General features: G+C 40.6%; 1 protein-coding gene across 6 annotated transcripts in view; it reads right to left on the bottom strand.

Moving 5' to 3' along the window:
• The window catches only part of TET1 (tet methylcytosine dioxygenase 1), a 132,150-nt gene that overhangs the window by 45,247 nt on the left and 66,401 nt on the right, over window positions 1–20,502 (bottom strand). The window lies entirely within an intron of this gene.

Here is a 20,502-nt window from a genome sequence, read left to right as displayed (position 1 = left end):
ACTCACCATATCATCTTTTTATGCATTACTAAATAAATTTATTCAAAACAAAAACAAAAAACAAACCAAAATACTTAAACAACAGCTCTGTATGTACTTCTCCCATTGAAGTTAACAAGAGTCATTTTTGGGACCTGTCCAATTAACTCCAATGCACGTTGAGTGCATTTAATTAACAGCAAAATTTAGCCCTAACACTGTTAAACAAGCAAAAACAGGAAGAGCCAAGGTTAATGTTCTATAAACTTGGAACTTCCTAACTTTAGCTAATTTATATTACAAGCTTAATATTATTGAAACATTCTGCATTAATTGTGAATTTCTATTCTCTAGGCTGGAATGGCCTAGATTTGAAACATTCTAGTAGGAACCACGGCTGCCCAAAGAGGTCCCACAGTGATGGGTTCTGGAGAGGACCATATCTTATTCTCTTCTGTGGAACATGTGTCTGCATTGCATTCTGGTCTGTGTAAGAAATGAGGAAATTTTTTCTGTGCCCCATTGGGTAGAAACAATCAGGAAGATGGGTTAAAAATAAAATAATTATAGGGGAAAATGACAATCCTGGTATAATCAATCGACTGAAAACCTAACCTCTCCCGTGAATTGATATTGTACTGACAAGACTACCTCTAAAAAGTAAAATGCAGGTACATAAAAGAATGTATCACAAAATTACATATATGTGTTAGGATAGTTTCTTTCATTATTACCATACCACCTTCAGAGATCATATAATTAGAAGAAAGCAGTGAAAAGAGGTACATTGTTTTCTCCCTTTCTGCAATAAAACTATGAGTAAGATTTTTCCTTGATGCAGTTTATATCAATGTAGGCCTTACAATAACTTCTCAAGAGAACTTGGAAGTTAGACAGTGTTCTGTTGATCACATAATTTAATAATTTAGCCAACTTCACCCATTCGATACCACATACTGAAGACTAGACAGAATACAGGACCATATTATTAGTGATGCTGCAGAAAGGGAAAAAAGGGATACTAAATACCTCTAATTCCTCTGTATTTAAATTGTAAAATTTTTAAGGCAGGGACCATCTTTTTGTTGTGTTTGTAAAGCACCTAGCACAATGTACTCCTGGGGAAATTCTGTGCCACTGTGCACATGCAGAAGTCATGTGCCCCTCCCCAGAATACCTTTTTCTCCGCAGAAAATACGTTCTGCTGGAGAGGGGCTGCCGTTATGCCTTTCACCCACTATGGGCTGCTGTGTTGCCAGAACAGAGAACAGCTACTCCTGGGCGGGAGAAGCCCCAGCTGCAGACAGGGAAGAGAAGAGGCTGTGTTCCTCACAGCATCCTCTCCATGGGGCAAGATAGGGATGCATTGGGACAGGGGTAGATGTGCCTGACTGAGTGAGAGAGGCTAGGGGTCTGCCAGGGTCTGTATCGGGGAGGATCCCCAACTTCCTAACAATTCCTACTCCTCCCCAAAAAAACCCTGTTCCCAGGGATGAAAGTAGGCCAGTACGGTGTACCAGTAAGAAGCTGGTAAAGGGCCACACGCAGCCGACGTTGAAGCACTGCCACTGCCCCTTTTGCCCTCCCCACTGGCGGTCCTGCCGGTAGGGACCCTACTGGCAGGGCCGCCGATGGGGGGGCGGGGGGCGGGGCAAAAGGGGCAGCAACATTAAAGCGTTGCTATGGCAAAGGACCCTACCGGCAGGGCCGCCAACGGGAGGGCGGGGGGGTGGGAGGGAGAGGGGAGGCAGGGCAGGCAAAAGGTATAGCTGCCCCGGAGCCGGTGATTTAAAAGGGCCAGGGGCTCCTGGCCGCCACCGCCACTACGAGCAGTGGCTGGAGCCCCGGGCTCTTTTAAATCGCCGTCAGAGCCATTGGCAGCGCGGGCCAGCAGCGTGGATGGGCTGGCTGGGGGAAGCTGACCACCAGCCCCGCCCCTTCCGGGGACCGCTGTTAAGAGACTAATATTACTTTCACCCCTGTCTGTTCCACACTTCTCCCATCCACACCCAACAACCTTCTAGGTTCACTTCCAGGCTGCTTCCCAGCAATTACTTCCCTCTACCTCAGCTCCTCCTTTACCCCTGACTCTCCCAAGCCTTTGCACTGTTTCTAAGGGGGGCAGGAAATATGTTTCTGTATTGTAGATTAAGTGAATTGTTACTCAAAGTTCTGTATTAATATGCCTAGTAAGGAATCTATTTGTCAAAAAACATTTCCTGAATCTTTTTTGTTGTCTGTAGCATTACAGACCTATTTGCTGACAAGTATTTTTAAATAAATTATCAAAATAATTGAAAATAGCATGATTATATTGTGTTATTCTGATAAATAAAATATGCAGAATTTTAAAACATTTTGCACAGAATTTTTCAATTTTTGGCACAGAATTCCCCCAGGAGTAACAATGGGGTCCTGGTCCATGACTAGCAATACAAATAATAATAGATAATCAGGAGCACTATTGACTTTATAAGACATGCAAAATTAAGGAAAAATGTGCTTGCTATCCTACTCCTATCTCTTCATTAGGTATTTACCATAATTAGAGTCAAAGATACATTATGTAATAAATAACAAAGTAACTAAATAATAACAGGTAGATTAAAATTAGCAAGGACTCGTATTCTCCAAATAAAACTGATGGGGTACTGTAGTCTCTCCATAGGGCATTGTCATAAAGGGTCGAGGTCCCATTTATAAGCTTAAATAAGCACATAGTAGGAGCTTGGACCTCTCCTGAGTAATACTGGGACAAATCTCCTCTTCAAAGTCCATTCACACACAAAACTAACTATTGAGAGGTACCCCCCCCCACCTATTGCAGGTTTCAGAGTAGCAGCCATGTTAGTCTGTATTCGCAAAAAGAAAAGGAGTACTAGTGGCACCTTAGAGACTAACCAATTTATTTGAGCATAAGCTTTCGTGAGCTACAGCTCACTTCACCGGATGCATAAAGTGGAAAATACAGCGAGGAGATTTAGATACACACAGAACATGAAAAAATAGGTGTTATCACACACACTGTAAGGAGAGTGATCACTTAAGATGAGCTATTACCAGCAGGAGAGCGGGGGGGGGGAGAGGAGGGGAGGACCTTTTGTAGTGATAATCAAGGTGGGCCATTGCCAGCAGTTGGCAAGAATGTCTGAGGACCAGTGGGGGGGGGGGGGGAGGAATAAACATGGGGAAATAGTTTTACTTTGTGTAATGACACATCCACTCCCAGTCTCTATTCAAGCCTAAGTTAACTGTATCCAGTTTGCAAATTAATTCCAATTCAGCAGTCTCTCATTGGAGTCTGTTTCTGAAGTCTTTTTGTTGTAATATTGAGACCTTTAGGTCTGAAATCGAGTGACCAAAGAGACTGAAGTGTTCTCCGACTGGTTTATGAATGTTATATTCTTGACGTCTGATTTGTGTCCATTTATTCTTTTACATAGAGACTGTCCAGTTTGACCAATGTACATGGCAGAGGGGCATTGCTGGCACCTGATAGCATATATCACATTGGTGGATGTGCAGGTGAACGAGCCTCTGATAGTGTGGCTGATGTGATTAGGCCCTATGATGGTGTCCCCTGAATAGATATGTTGACCTATTGCAGACATCTGATCCTTAAACTGCTGATACTCTGTTCCAGTATCTGTCTGAGACAGCGAATCAGTGAACCAGTTTATTGACCTGACTACCCCCTTTTACTAGCTAGGATTATCTGTTACAAAGGATGAGTAGTACAGAAATCATATATATGAAGCTCATGTTGTAATAAAGTCATGATTCACAAATGCAGTAACAAGCATGTACAGGCACAGCATGGCAAATGTGACATCATGACAGAAATACAAGCAATAATATACAAGGACACAATCATTCATTACATAGAAAACCCAAACATTCAGCATGTGGGCGAGATAATGCTGATGGACTGCAAATGCAAGAAGGCAAGAGGCCTTCACCTGCCTATATGATACTTTTAATGTCTGAGTCAACATGTGGGTTGTCTATCAGGTCAATGACCCAGCCTCCTTGTTGTTGCCACACGAGTCTAGCTGTAGTACATGATCCTTGACCTAGTCATCGATTAGCATATGAAACATTCTGACTAGTTAATGTGAGGGGCCAGCCACCTTTGCAGTTTCCCTGAAAACTCACAAACAACCAGAGGGTGTTGAATAGATTTAATATTAATGGATTCAGAGGCAAACTGTGCTAGCTTAGCTTGAAAAAGCAGGCACTGTGCTCATTTGTGTTAAGAGAAAGGCAGCTACAAATCATTTAAATTGAAATCTGAATAAAACACGTAACACACACTGATATACCTTAAATTTAACAAAAAGCCTACTAAGGACTTCTAATTGCAGTACCAATCCTCAAAAACAATCCTGGTAGTGACTAAGCAATCACAATTTGTTACATAGGCAAAATAACAAGAGTAGGAAAATACTTCATTTTCCATCTGGTCTAGGTTGGAATTATTTACAGGATGTCTATTGTGCCTGATATATAATACAAATAATTTAGAATTCATGACAGTTAATATTTTATAAACTTTTAAAAAACACAGTTCTTACAACTCAACAAGAGAAGTAAGTAGTATTTAATTTAATTGTTCAACACAAAATATGATGTTTCTAGTCTCCCTGGTCTTTCTCTTTCTCCAGATTCATAGCTGGTATGAGGAAGGTTAACACCAGTACAAAAGAAAGTTGTCCTTTGTGAGCTCTAATACATTTCTAAACTGCAAATGTACAGTTCAGAAAATATGATGGACAGGAAAATAATTTATACAGCCATCATACCTCCCTGGAGTGCAATATGACTGGAATTTGCTTCTTTATGTATGCAAAAGATAATGTGATACCTTTATTGGACCCCCAAGCCACATTATAATACACTGCCTTTCAGGTCATAAAGATGGCAAATAGATTTATCAGTTGTCTGAGTTTTATTTTTGTGGCTCTTCTGAAATTATGAGTATACCATATGATCTTAATTGTAGTGTGTTGGTTTGACTCCTGCAGCCTTAGTGACTTCTGTTCTTTGTATCCAAGGTAAGGTACTTTTCTCGTCTGGTAAGTTGGCTGATGAGGTACTTTTCTCGCCTGGTAATCTAGTTGCAATTCACCATGAGGCTAAATAGTTAAATACAGTTCCTCCCTGACAGCAGATGGTGACAGTGCAGCTAGAATTCTGGTGTAAAGTAATTCCCCATATAAGTAGAGCATACCAGCTCACATTCCACAGCTGACTGGTTGAAATCAGTAAAAAACAAACCCTGTCTCTATTAACACCTACTCATTCCACAGCAACACCATATCCAACTTTAATTCACATAACAGCAAACGTAAGTGGGATGTCTGTACGGTTCGAGGACAAATCCAGCAAACAAAGTTAGCAGTTCTTGCAGTTTATCAACCCTTCTAGCAACCCTTCCCAAGAATTTATCTAATTATTGTAATTTATCTACCCTTCTAGAAAGGCAAATTGCCTTTAAATACAATATCTAGAAAGAAAGAAAGAAAGAAAGAAAGAAAGAAAGAAAGAAAGAAAGAAAGAAAGAAAGAAAGAAAGAAAGAAAGAAAGAAAGAAAGAAAGAAAGAAAGAAAATTCTTATAGCTCTCAGAGTGACTTAACTGCGAGCTCTGTTACATCCTTTTATTCATGAATTCCCAAAGAGTTATTTGCAGGCCAAGTGCAGCACTCTGAGCTCTGTAATGCACCTCTCCAGGGCTTACAATACAGCCTCGACTATTATAATGTAGGTGCAAGTCAGCTGTCCACTGTTTTTCCCCATGTGCAGGGATGGGCTTCTGGAATCCTGGGTGTTGGCCAGCTGGACTGCTCCTCCTTCTTTCCATGGGATTTGCTCTTACAACTGTGGCCCCAAAACATTCCAACATCACATTCTTTTCCAAAGCACTCTGAGATCAGAAGTAATGTGGCACTTTACTTCTGACCAGGCATTCTACAAAGCAAGTAAAATCAAGGTTCCACTTGATTTCTGAGGAACACTAAAAGTACTCGTTTTGACATATAAAGTCCTAGATGATTTGGGTCCTTACTACTGAAGAGACTACCTCTCTCCCTGTGCAACAGAAGGCAGTTACGATATTCTGAGGTACTTAAGATAACAGTACCTGATTTAATTGGGAAGGAGCCAGTGACAGGGTTTTTCAGTGAGAAATTCTGAGCTCTGGAATCCACTTTCTGCATTGATTCCTCTGGACCTAGATTTCACAACCTTCAGGATATCCCACAAAACTCACCTGTAATCCCAGATGTTTCTTGACCAGAACAGAGGATGCTACTGAACAGGGTAAGGTTACAAAAGAAGACATGATATTATGGTGGTTGTTAGGGAGATTAACAAGTATAGTTTTGAGGTTTATAACCTAGAGAATTTATTTTGTTTGGTAAAGTTTGTTTTTAATTGTATTTAATGCAGCTAGAGTTAATGAGATCCAAATAAATAAGCTAAAATATGTACTAAAATAGGACTGATGAATTTAACAAATTATCATCACAGATGGAATTTTAGATCTGGTAGCCTGCAAAATAAACTGCCTGCCCAAACTAAGCTAGGAAAAAACTTTATGCTTCACCAAAATATACCAATTCAGCAGGGAAGGGTGCTATTCCACTCAATGAAACTGACTGAGAACTGGGCACTCAATGTCGCTTTAAAACCCTAACTGCACTGACTTCATCTGTGACAGGAAACAAATACAGTCAATCATCAATACTAGTATTAAAAAAAATCAGTGAGTAGTGATATCCTATCAGATAAGTAGAGAAATCAAATTTTACAAATGTCGGTCCTAGATATTGTCTAACTTAGAGTGAAGGTAGAGTGGTAAAGTGCTAACATTCAGTTACTTTTACCACACCAAGACAGTGTATCTGTGTTCAGATTTTTAAAATGTTAAGACTTTTCAACATTTTGCTTTGTTGCACTGAACAAGTATGATGTAACTGTCAATCAAATATACAAAAAATACTGTTTTTAAAATGTAACTTTCGGTTTTGTTTTGATGACTTGTAATTTAGGGCACACTTTTTTACTGCTATTAATATAAGAGGGATTTCTAATTTCTCAGTTGCATTCAAATGCCTGACTGTATCAAATGCTTTACTGAAATCTAAATAACATAAGATCACTGCATTCAATTTTACTATAAACGGCTAATTATCTGAGTGACTGGCATGATCTGTAAATAAGAATCCATACTGCTTATTGTTCATCAAGGTTTACTCTTAAGTGCTTACAGATTGAATCTCTAATTGTTTGCTTTAGTACTGGATTTAGAATTAAAGTTACACTAACTGGCTGATAATTTCTTGGATTACTTTTTTCATGCATTTTGAAGATTAATAGTACATTTTCTTCTCCCCCATTTGACTGTTGTACGTGAATTAAACAAGAGAGTTAAACAGTTTCCTTAGCTAGCCCTTATGAAACCGTAGATGCATGTATTTTTTCAGCTGTTTATCAGTTCTTTCCAACAACTTGTTTGGAAAGCACCTAACATACTTTGATGTTACAAACATACAACAGCAGTAATAATAATCTGATAAAATTCTCATTAGAATTATAACACTAATTTCATATTCTCAAATTTCATATTCTCTTATTAAAGCCTGAGATGAAGTTACTGAGTGTTGCAGCAAACTTGAACACTCTTATTTTGAATTACCCATCTCATTTAGCTTTGGTTCTGATCTCTGCCTGACTTGTTATTTACCTCTAATATATTTTTAAAACTAAATTTATTTCCTGTAGTTAATTCATTTTTCACATTTGCCATTCAACTTTTCTCAATGCAGGTTTTTACTGATACCACATACTCATGCCTTGCTCCTTTCCTTTTTTATTATTTTCACTATTATAATTGCTCTGTTTCCCTCAGTTATCAAAGTAGTCACAGCAGCATTTTCTTATTTTTAGGTAAGACAACTGCTTCCTGACATTTATCTGTAACAGTATTTCTTAGTCTCTTCCATTCCCTCTGCATCACTTTGCTTCCAGATATTTTTACACCTGGGTCCTCCTTGCTAAAAAGTATAACAGAAACAATAGGAAAAGCCCATCTCCCAACCATGACATAATTACACTGCTGCTAAAAAAGCTCAAGAATATAAGTGATATGGAGACTCTCATAAGAACTACTTTGCTCTTTCTTAGTTCAGCTCAGTAATGCTATTGCAATTTGCTTCAACTGTGCAAATGCTTTAGTTCTACTTACTTGAATTATTTCTTTAAGATTGTTGAAGTAATTGTCTCAACCATTGGCAGGAGCTCTGGAATAAGGAATAAGTTCTCTGTGAATAAAAATACTTGATGTATATTTTCCCTTAAAATAAGCCAATCTATCTAATTAGCATGTGCATGAATTAGGGTACATAAGTAGTTAAGAATTAGGTTTTTTGGTTGAAGCCTAATGTGTTAGGTGCTGAACTGTTGCGTGAATGATAAATTACTTAGCAATTTGTTAAACATTACCAATATGGATCAGTTAAAACTCAAATACAGTATGAATGGGACACAATAATCAATTAAATATGAAATTTTACTTGCAAGTAAAATATGAGAACACAGGAAATTACTGGACCAAAAAAATTGGGTGACCCAGCAAGTCCTTGTTAGGGCTATTTTATTTTCCCCATTCTCTCCCACCACTCTGCTCTGGCACTGCATGCCTCCCTCTCTCTGTCTCTTTGTTTTCCCATAAAAATGCACACATATCTCCTTGTGAGGTTTTTTTTCAGGTGGGATTAGATTGGAGACATATCTATTCCCATAACTATTCTATTTGTGACTTTGTTCTGTGTGAATTGCCTGTTTAGTGACAATTTCCTAATTTGTAGATTTTTTTGACTCTCCTAAGCAGAGGGAACAGTTTATTTGTGTCAGCATCTCTCAGCTACCTCATTCATACTGTCTGATTCTCCACTGCCTTGCACCTTTTGTTGTCATTTATGAAATATCAATGCAACAGCAGTGCAAAATGGATATTAAACATTACCTGGCTGATCTGGTAGCTTTTTATGCCCACTTTGGACTCATTTTGCACTTGTGTAAATGACTACAAAAGTCGCAAGGCAGTGAGGAATCAGTTCATCTAAATCCAGTGGCTAAAGCAGACTGAAACAGGAAGGGGAACTCTCATTCCTCAGTGCTCCAGCCAAAGAGGAGGGGATGCTACTCCTACATGGCAGTGAGAAAGGGATGCTATCACTTTGTTTTTAGCAGAGGAAATGGAAACACACTCTCCTCTGCTCCCTTATTCATTAATCGCTGTATACATCTATTAAATCATGTTATATTCTTATCTTTTCCATTGAGAATATGTGATATATCTTTACATTCACCTTGTCACAGAGATGTTTAAAAACTAATTAACCTATCTGACCCATGATGAAGCTTCTCTAGAGTACTAGCAGAGTCTCTGTGAGAAGTGAGCATTGCATGATTATTGTCCTTAATATACTGAATTTATAGAGCAGTATTTGTAAGAAGATCTCAAAGTGTTTTACAAAATTTAATTAAGCTCCATAATACCCCTTTGAGATAGTTACAGTGAGCACCAAAAGGAGCTTCCTTACCTGTAACTTGAGGTTCTTTGTGATGTGGGTCTCTATCTGTACCCCACTGTGGGGTTATGCATGTGCACCATGTGCCTGGAGCCAGAGAATTTGAAAGCAGTGTCTGCTGGTTCGTACATGCACCCTGGCTCACCTTGTGCCTCTGACCAAGAAGATAAAAGGCGGAGTGAACGGACTGCCTCTCCAGTTCCTTTTCTACTGCAATTCAGATAAGATCCAAAGCAGAGGGGAAGGAAAGTGGGTAGTGAAAGACAAATAGGGATTACACATCTCGAAGAACCTCCCGTTACATGTAAGTAACCTCCTCTTGTTCTTCAAGTGATGGTCCTTATTGTATTCCACCATGGGTGATTGACAAGCAGTACCTAAGTAGGATGAGGGTGTGAGGATGTAGACGGTAGGACTCAGCAGAGTACTGTCATCCCAAAGGAGTCATCAGCAGAGGAGTCTTTCTCCAGGGCATAATGTCTTACAAATATGTGAATGGAGCCCCATGTGGCTACTTTACAGATGTCAAGGAGGGGCACCTCCTGAAGAGATGCCATAGTTGTTGCTTGCACTCTAGTGGAATGAGCTCTTATCCCAGGCGAGGTGGGCACCTGAAAGCTGACAGGAGAACAGAATGCAGCCAGTGGAGGTTGTCTGGGTAGAAATGGCATGCCCTTGGATTCTTCTGCTATAGCAAAGAACAGTCTTGGGGATTTCCTGATTGGTTTTGTTCTCTGTAGGTTGAAAGCCAAGGCCTGCTGAACATTGAGGGAGCGAAGTCTTTGTTACTCTGCAGAAGCACACAGTTTTGGAAAGAACACAGAGAAGTGAATGGACGAATTAAGGTGAAATTTTACTTTTGTGGAAAGCAGACTGTTGATAGGCTGATTTGATTGCTGATACACCAGTTCCACAGTGTGACTGTTTCTGTACACAGGGAGAAATTCTCACCCCCCACCTCCCCACTGATGTAGAAGACAGTCGTAATGTTGTCTGACCATAAGGACATAGTGAGCACAGATGAATAGAAGAAAGGACTTGCACACCTTCTGGACTGCTTGCAATTCCAGGATATTGATGTGTGGGGATGAGAACAGATTTTTTCGGTGTTTACACTGATCCCCAGTGAATAGAAGAGACATAGCATTATGGAAGTTAACACACAGGCTTCCCGGTGGGACTTGGCAACAAGGAGCCAGTCGTTGAGATAGGGGAAGATAATGAGACCACGATGTCTGACCACTATTGCTGAGAATATCTTGGTAAAGACTCTGGGGCAGTCGCTCTTTTGAAGAGGAGTACTCTGTACTGAAAATGGTTGGAACCTACCATAAATCTGAGAAAGCGTCTATGGGCAGGATGAATGATTATGTGAAGGTAGGCATCCCTCATACTGAGAGCTGTGAACCATGTGCCCTTTTCTAAAGATGGAATTATCGCTGACAACGGGACCATGCAAAATATGAGCTCCCAGTCAGCTCCCAGACTGCTGCGCTGGGCAACACAGCATGGGGAGTAGGTGGCCAGCCCTCTGTGGAGAAAGAAGTGGTTAGGGACTATTTAGAAAAGCTGGACGAGCACAAGTCCATGGGGCCGGATGCATTGCATCTGAGAGTGCTAAAGGAGTTGGCGGCTGTGATTGCAGAGCCATTGGCCATTATCTTTGAAAACTCATGGCGATCGGGGGAAGTCCCGGACGACTGGAAAAAGGCTAATGTAGTGCCCATCTTTAAAAAAGGGAAGGAGGAGGATCCTGGGAACTACAGGCCAGTCAGCCTCACCTCAGTCCCTGGAAAAATCATGGAGCAGGTCCTCAAGGAATCAATCCTGAAGCACTTACACGAGAGGAAAGTGATCAGGAACAGTCAGCATGGATTCACCAAGGGAAGGTCATGCCTGACTAATCTAATCGCCTTCTATGATGAGATTACTGGTTCTGTGGATGAAGGGAAAGCAGTGGCTGTATTGTTTCTTGACTTTAGCAAAGCTTTTGACACGGTCTCCCACAGTATTCTTGTCAGCAAGTTAAGGAAGTATGGGCTGGATGAATGCACCATAAGGTGGGTAGAAAGTTGGCTAGATTGTCGGGCTCAACGGATAGTGATCAATGGCTCCATGTCTAGATGGCAGCTGGTATCAAGTGGAGTGCCCCAAGGGTCGGTCCTGGGGCCAGTTTTGTTCAATATCTTCATAAATGATCTGGAGGATGGTGTGGATTGCACCCTCAGCAAATTTGCAGATGATACTAAACTAGGAGAGTGGTAGATACGGTGGCAGGTAGGGATAAGATACAGAGGGACCTAGACAAATTGGAGGATTGGGCCAAAAGAAATCTGATGAGGTTCAACAAGGATAAGTGCAGGGTCCTGCACTTAGGACGGAAGAATCCAATGCACCGCTACAGACTAGGGACCAAATGGCTAGGCAGCAGTTCTGCGGAAAAGGACCTAGGGGTGACAGTGGACGAGAAGCTGGATATGAGTCAACAGTGTGCCCTGGTTGCCAAGAAGGCCAATGGCATTTTGGGATGTATAAGTAGGGGCATAGCGAGCAGATCGAGGGACGTGATCGTTCCCCTCTATTCGACATTGGTGAGGCCTCATCTGGAGTACTGTGTCCAGTTTTGGGCCCCACACTACAAGAAGGATGTGGAAAAATTGGAGACAGTCCAGCAAAGGGCAACAAAGATGATTAGGGGTCTGGAACACATGACTTATGAGGAGAGGCTAAGGAAACTGGGATTGTTTAGTCTGCAGAAGAGAAGAATGAGGGGGGATTTGATAGCTGCTTTCAACTACCTGAGAGGTGGTTCCAAAGAGGATGGCTCTACACTATTCTCAGTGGTAGAAGATGACAGCACAAGGAGTAATGGTCTCAAGTTGCAGTGGGGGAGGTTTAGGTTGGATATTAGGAAAAACTTTTTCACTAGGAGAGTGGTGAAACACTGGAATGCGTTACCTAGGGAGGTGGTAGAATCTCCTTCCTTAGAAGTTTTTAAGGTCAGGCTTGACAAAGCCCTGGCTGGGATGATTTAATTGGGGATTGGTACTGCTTTGAGCAGGGGATTTGACTAGATGACCTCCTGAGGTCCCTTCCAACCCTGATATTCTTTGATTCTATGATTCTATGAGTCTGCGAATGAAGCAGTTGAGATGGTGGAGGTTGAGGATTGGTCTCAAACTGCCCTTTTTCTTGGGTATCAGGAAGTAGGTTGAATAAAACATTCTCCCTTAGTACTGAAGAGGGACGAGTTCTATCACTCCTCACTGCAGTAAGGAGTTCACCTATTGTTTGAGAATCCTCTCATGGCAGTGGTCCCTGAAAAGGGGTAAGAAAGGGGGTTTTGGAGGAAGTAGGGATACAAATTCTATCATATAGTCAGAGTGGATGACATTCCGCACACATCTGTTCATTGTTATCACACTCCAGGTGTTGAAAAAAAGGGCTAGATGACCCCCAAATTTTGTGTGGGAGTTGGAAACGGTTGGGCTTAGTGTTTTGTGACTCCGGCTCCAGGCGCATGCATAACATCAAAAATAATATTAAGCCAGGGGCTGAGACTGACATCTCAAAACTGTTGCATAATGTGTAGGAAAGCAAGACTTTTGAACCCTCAGTCTTTTACGTGGTGGTTCACAGGGCCTCCGATGGAAAAACTGCAAAGCCATATGTCTAGATTTGACCGATGGGTTGTGAAACTTCCTCTCAGGGGCAGGTGTGTATATCCCCACCAAGCAGAGGGTAGCCAATCAATCACAGGTGCTAGAACTAGAGATGCGGAGGGTGGCGGGGGGTGCTGCACCCCCTGGCTTGAAGTGGTTTCCATTATATACAGGGTTTACAGTTTGGTTCAATGGCTCTCAGCACCCTCACTAAAAAAACTGTTCCAGCACTCGTGCCTGCAATCCTTCAGAGTATGGAGGGACTTCTTTGTCTTCTGGTTGAACAGGTGTGATTAACTGAAGGGTAGGTCCTCAATGGTATTCTGGACCTCCCTAAGGAACCCTGATGGATGGATCCCGGGGTTTGGGAGGAGCCAGAGATGCTGGTACTGACAGAACACAGTTTGGTATCTATGGAGCCCAATGCTTATGGGCTTTCTTGTGGTGCTTCTGGAGGACTTAGGACATCCTAAATCCTCCTGGCCGAGCCAGCTGGCTTGCTTACTACCAAATCTGACTTTTTTTTTTAAATGGACTTAGAGGAAGACTTAGTCTCATGTTTATGAGAATGCTTCCTAGCTTCCCGACAAGACCCCCCATGGAATGGGATAGATTCTCCTGCACCAGAGTTGGACTTCGCAGCAGGAGGTGCACTCCTGGAGGATGGGGAGGTTTCCCTGGGCTGGGTCCGATGCAAGTCTCATGGCCTACTCCTTGAGGTGTTCGTGGAGACGGAGTTCCAGCCCTTCTCGGGTATGGCTGGGGAACAATCAGCAGATACTGCATCTCGCTGAGATGTGAGCTTCCCCAAGGCAATACAGGCAGCATTGGTGGTTGTTGTTGACTGAGGATTGTGGCCAGGAAGCCCAGAGTCTTGGGCATAGTTCAGTACCCTAACAGGGTACGAGGCGGGGGGAGGTGCCACTGAGAGACTAATCTAATGCTAAACAATAAAAACGGTTAAGCTATTTACAAATTAGATGATTCTTATTTTGTAGAACGAAGCCAAAGCTGTGAACAGGAAAAGTTCTGACCTGAACCATGCGGTGATGAGAAGGAACTGGAGAGGTGGTCGATCCTCCCTGCCCTTTATCCCCTCGGTCAGAGGCATGAGGTGAGCCAGGGTGCATGTGTGGACCATCAGATGCTGCTTTCAAATTCTCCGGCTCCAGGAGCATGCATAACCCCACAGTGGAATACAGTTAGGGACCATCACTCAAAGAAGAATCCAGTTTACAGATTAGTAAACTGAGGCACAGACAGGTTAAGTGATTTTCAGAAATAGGAACAGAATCCAGTCTCAACTCCCGCTGCCCCTACTCCAGCTACCAAACAACATCCCTTCCTGTTGTATTATAATTTCAAACCAGTGCAGTTTGCACCATCAGAGAAACATATTTTCAGAATTTGTATCCACTCATTTGGTTCATGTAACATAGTAACTGTTTCCCTTATTTGCTGCAGCCAGAATAATGGCTTCGCATTTTTTCCACCATAAACCTTACATTTGTTCTTTTGTTTGCATGATTGTTCGTTCTATTAAAAATACTGGGGCAGTTTTGCCATATTTAAACACTTTACATTTGTATACATTAAACTTTAATTTCTTTCTGCAGTCATCACAAACAGCTTAGTTGTCTGCATCTAGCAGCATTCTAGAACATAAGAAAGAACAGTTCCAATTGTGGTCACATCATCAAATATTTTTGATACAAAATAAAACTTCCTAATTTCATATGTACTGAGGTACCACAAGCTGATCAACTGTGAGAAAAATATTTGCAGGAAAATGATACTCACTAAACAAACTCAAATAAATTATAATGTTATGGCAAGAGAGACATGGCCCTACAGGAGAATTTTGTAGAAAGGTGAGCTAACAACTCATAAGACTTTTCATTTTGAGATCATAACTGGATCATATTCAGATTTTTAAACAAGATTACACACCTCTAGTGACAATAAGCTATTCAGGGAGAATGGAGCTGCAAATTCCATTTCAATGTGCATCCAGAGAACATTATTTTCTCCAACATAATTTACTTTAAAGCCCTCCCATATGTATTTCAAAGTCTCCTCGCTGTGTAAGTTTCAAAAAGACATGCTAATTTCACTCTCCCTTAACTACTGTAAGGGAATAGATACATTATCTGCTCCACCTGCATGAGGAATAATAATAGGAGAAATCTGCTCCTAAATATGTTCACAGGAACGTGAATTTCTGAGGAAATGGTCCTCTAACAGTTTGGTTAGCTAGTTATTATCATCTCCCCTAAAACAGTGTATCCTGTTCATTTTTAATGCAACTCCTCTGAGTAAATATATATATTCTGATCTTAATAAATAATAACAACAATGAGCACTAATACAGCTTAAAGGTTAGAGTATCCTCTCAGTCTCACTGTTAGAAAGAAGCTATATTATAAATGAAAGTTTGCCAAGGATTCTGGATAAATTGCATACACTGGGCCAGGTTCTCTGGTTTGCTGTAGCCTTGTAGGTAATGCAAAGTAACCTTAAGCTGGTGGGAGATAGCCAGTGAAGATATCCTCCTGTGCAGCGGCAGGCAAAGTCTCTGCTAACCGCTCCCTACCCTGGCATCAGAGGAAGGAAGGTGTGCGTCTGGTTGTATGTGGGATGAGGAGGGTTCATAGCTGAGCAGAGTTCCACTATGTCTGTTTCACAACTGGCCTAAGACCTGTGAGGGACCTTGTACCAGGGATGTAAATTTGGGCTGCTATTGTGAAGTCCTCAGGCAGCGCCAAATCAGAGAGCTTCAACTGTATTGAGGCCCTTACCTTTACTGTAATATACCTTTATTGCCTGTACTCCTCCTGAAAATGCTGAACTTTATATAATTTATCTCAACCACAGGGGGAAGAATGGCCTGAGTAATTGTAATTATATTATCAGCAATATTTTCACATTAATCTTCAATTTAGAAAGGGCTTCAAAGTCCTCACATAACAGTTTAGATTGTGGTTTTGAAGCCATAGTCACAGGTGGGAAGGGTGTGGGCTCTCTATATCAATGGGAACCTCTCCCATATCTTCTCCCATCCAAAGCAATTCTGGTTGATACAGTCAAAATTCTTTAAAGAGCATATACCAGAGCAGCCACTTGTACACAATTTATCTAGGTTTAGTGTGCTCCCTTGTACACTAGCTCCACCCCACTCACCCATGTGGCACTTCCTTCCCCCTTCAAGGTGTTGGGCTGGTGCCTGACTTTCCTAGCCTTTACACTCAGACAGTGCAAAGACTAGGATTGTGACTATTCTCTGTGAAGAGGCACAAGGGATTAAGGCTTGTTCCATCCCTTGCCCTACTTGCGAATCCATGCAGGGTCAGCCACAGGTAGACTCAAATAAAGCAAAAACACCAGCTGTACACACTGACCAAAATGCTACTTTCCACTGAGATAGGACAGGATCACACTGCAACACTGAACAACACAAGAGTGAGTGCAAAAACTCAATCTGTACATAATTAGTTACAGAGATGTGGAAAAATAAAAAAACAATGTTAACCCCTCCGCAAAACAACCTACCAAATTAAATTCATTTAGGCCCAGTCTACACCAGTCCACATTAGTGCAAAGCTCCAGTGAAGATCCACTACATCAGTGTACAACAGGATTTGCACTGCTGCTATTTACCCCAGTAAGCTATGGAAAAGAGGGAGCAAAGTGAGGAAGGGCCAGGTTTACAGTATACATACATAATCGAACTGTGGAATTTACTGTTACCAGAAATTATTGAGGCAAACAGTTTTGAGAATTCAAAAAATGATATTGATATGAATAAGTATGCACTAATTTATCCTCACTAGATATTTAGGTCAAAAGTTACAAGGAAGTACCTTTATGCTCCAGTATTTAAGGTGTATATTTACAGGGATTAGGAATTATTTATGATATAGGTATATTTACGGGGTGCTTCTGACTTCCCCTAAACCATCAAATACAGGCCACTACAAGAGGAAGAATTCTGGAAAGAATTCTGAGCAATGATTTGCTTCACTATGGAAGATCTTATGTATTTATAACAGAGTAAATAATGGTGAACAATATAAACAGATTAAGAAGGATTTGGTTCTTTTAATTGATTGGGCAAGCCTGAGATAGCAAATCCTTCTGAATTATTAGTGGAGCTATCTTCAAAACAGTGTAAGGATATTAGTTCAATAAAAGATATACGGTTGACTTTTTATAGTTCTCCAGAACTCCAATAAACCTATGATTAGATATTAAAATTCTATTCACTAGTTTTTCTAACTTAATTGGAATAAATTGTTTCTGGCGTCTGTAAAGAAATCTGTTTCCACAACTATTCAGTCATCGCTCCAACAAACCAGCCAATTTTCCATATCTTCATAACATAAAATTCAATATATCTCCTGTCTTCGAGATTCAGTTTCTGATCATATTTTGTCTTTAAACAATTCCCTTTCTTCTCTTCCTCCATACTTGCAGGTGGAGAGCTGGCCAGTGAATATAAAGAATATGGAATCTTCAGTGGATTAGGGTAAAAGTTTATGATTTATCATTTTAGCTTTCCTTTTTTATCTTATTACGATTAACTTGTATTACAGTATTGTCCTGAATCATAGCCAACTTCAGAGCTCCATTTTGTTAGGTGCTGTACCTACACATAGTAACAGAGTCCTTGCCTTAAAGAGCTTGCAATCTAACAGACAAAACATACAAAAAGTCTTGACATATTATGATGGAACTCTATGCTCTACAAAGTTTTCTTCTATCCCCTATTTATAGTATTGTACGTCAGAACCCCAGGCATAATCATAGTTCTTGAGACAGCTCTTTCCTGGAGCTCTAACAGCCATAACCCACTCTAAAAGGGACAAGGAAGAGTGGAGTGGAGGCAGAACTATGGTCTGCACAATCCTTGATAGGAAAATGCCCCGCCGTGATGCAGTTCCACTCCACCAATTACTTACAGCTGTTCCTGAATAACAAAACTGACCTCCAAAACCTCTCTCCTTCCTTCCTTTGTTGTTAGTACAGGATTTCTCCAGCTATTTCTGTTACTTTTAGACTCCTCTATGTAAAGCAGACTTTTTGTTACATTCTCAGTAATGCTGCTCAGATATTATGATTACAGTTTTGCTTTGCTTTCTTTCAGAGCACCATTAAAATGTCTCAGAAAGTATTTCTTCAAATAGAGGAAATTAACATTCTCCAACACAAATAGTCTTGAAAGACATTATACAATGGAATTCTTCAGACTTTCCATATCAGATACTATCATTTTCATCTTCTCCCATTGAATTCTATAACGGGCAGTGTCTTGTCTGCCTAACATGACCTGGATCAGCTATAGTAAGTTTATTTAACATTTAGTGTTATATAAATTATGCTTTAATCTCGTAATTTATGCTGCGTGACAGTTAGCTTGTGAAAGGACATAGCTCCTTTTACTTAGTAATGAAACATTCTCTTCCAAACAATGATGAAGGCTATCAATAGGGCTGATTAAACTTTTTGTGAATGTCTTAGATACCTCCAGCTAGTTTTACATAGTCAAAGTGGGGCAGAAAACCTTTAATTAAATGCACATCAGTGTTTCTGTGACAGCAGATAGGAAAGGAAACAAGAAGCGATATCAAAGATACGATGCCCTTTATCAAGAGGGTATTCCATGACACCGGGGACAGAAGGAGGAAGAACTTAGTTTTAGGAAGTTTGTGTGCACTGTACTAAGCTGACAGGCTAAAAAAAGCCCTTTTTTGTTATTTCTCATGAGACTATAGCCACAGACTGCCCTCAGAAAAGATGGCTGCTGTTTCATTAAAAGCTTAGTATGTGGGGGAAGTGAGGATGTCCCTAGTAAAGATGGCCAACCATTGCCTATTGTTTTTGTTGGGAATGAAGCCAGCGGGCTACTATGAAAGATGGCTGCCCTGTATGCTATATGTTTAGAAAAGTTTACTGGAAAGACTGACTATGACAATGTCAGAAAATCTCCACATATCAAAGTTTGCAATGGAAAACCTGTAAGTGATGCTACTGGAGCTAACTTAGGGTATACACTAGAAATGCTGCAGTGACGCAGTTGCAGTGCTGTAGCACAGATACTTACTACAGGGACAAAAGGGGTTCCATCACTGTAGTAAACCCATCTCTCCAAGAGGTGGTAGCTAGATCAATGGAACAATTCTTCCATCGACCTACTGGTGTCTACAGCAGGGCTTAGGTCAGCTTCATTACATCACACAGGGTTTAATATTTTTCACAGCTTTGAGCAATGTAGTAAAGCTAACCTAACTTTGCAGCATACACCAGCCCTAAAATGCCAATGCTCATAATTTAAGATTGATATTGCTGTGAACTCAAAGAGTATTTTACAAAGATCTTACAAGCAAAATTCTGTCCTCACACTTGTTTTATAAAACAGAAATTACAAGAAAAAAGTTCACTTTTTGGTACCATTTCACAGTTGTCTGCAGCTTTATTTTGCTAACCCAATTTCACATTGTCACATAAGCAGCTAATAACATGGATTTAAACTCTATACTTAGCCAATAAATGTTAAGTGATCTAATTGTTTTAGGAATTCTAGGAGTGATACACTGACCAAGTTCTCTGTGACACAGAAAATAACAGGTTTAAAATTCTTTACAGTTCACTAATTCTGCTTATGGGCTACCTCCATGCAAAACCCCAGCAGCTTCTTCAAGACTCTTTAGTGTATATGGGCGCAAGCCAACGCACGCTGGAATCAATAGATTGGATTCATGGGAGGTGGATTATACATAAAAGAGTTATACTCACAAGATAGGTATCAGATACTCACAGAGCATGATGCTGCATCCACTGAAGTTAGTGACTACAGTGGTTCAGGATCAGGCCCAGAGTGAACTGCTCATGATCAACCTATACAGAAAATCAATCAGCAAAATATTTCACATACATTAATTACAGTAAATCTTGATTTGCCATCAGACAAGGCTGAATTAACTGAGTAAATCATTTGGTATGAATGATTCACTCAGCTCTTCTTGTCACAAACACTGATAAGATAATGGAACCAACTGTGTTCACTTCATATATCAATGGCCTGCAATAGAGAATGTGCAGTAATGTGATGTTGCTTCTACTCTACAATTGGGCTAGCCATTCATACAAAAAAGGACAAAACAATTCAGAATGACTAAGACCAGGAATACTGGCATTAAATGCTTTATCAATTCAGTATGAAGAAATGTAAGGTAATGACATTAAGTACAAAAAAGCAACTAAAAGGGAC

Source organism: Lepidochelys kempii, chromosome 7 (assembly GCF_965140285.1).
Source record: "Lepidochelys kempii isolate rLepKem1 chromosome 7, rLepKem1.hap1, whole genome shotgun sequence".
Taxonomy (NCBI): domain Eukaryota; kingdom Metazoa; phylum Chordata; order Testudines; family Cheloniidae; genus Lepidochelys; species Lepidochelys kempii.
Note: the sequence above shows the minus strand (reverse complement) of the source record. Positions and strands in the feature narration are given on the sequence as shown.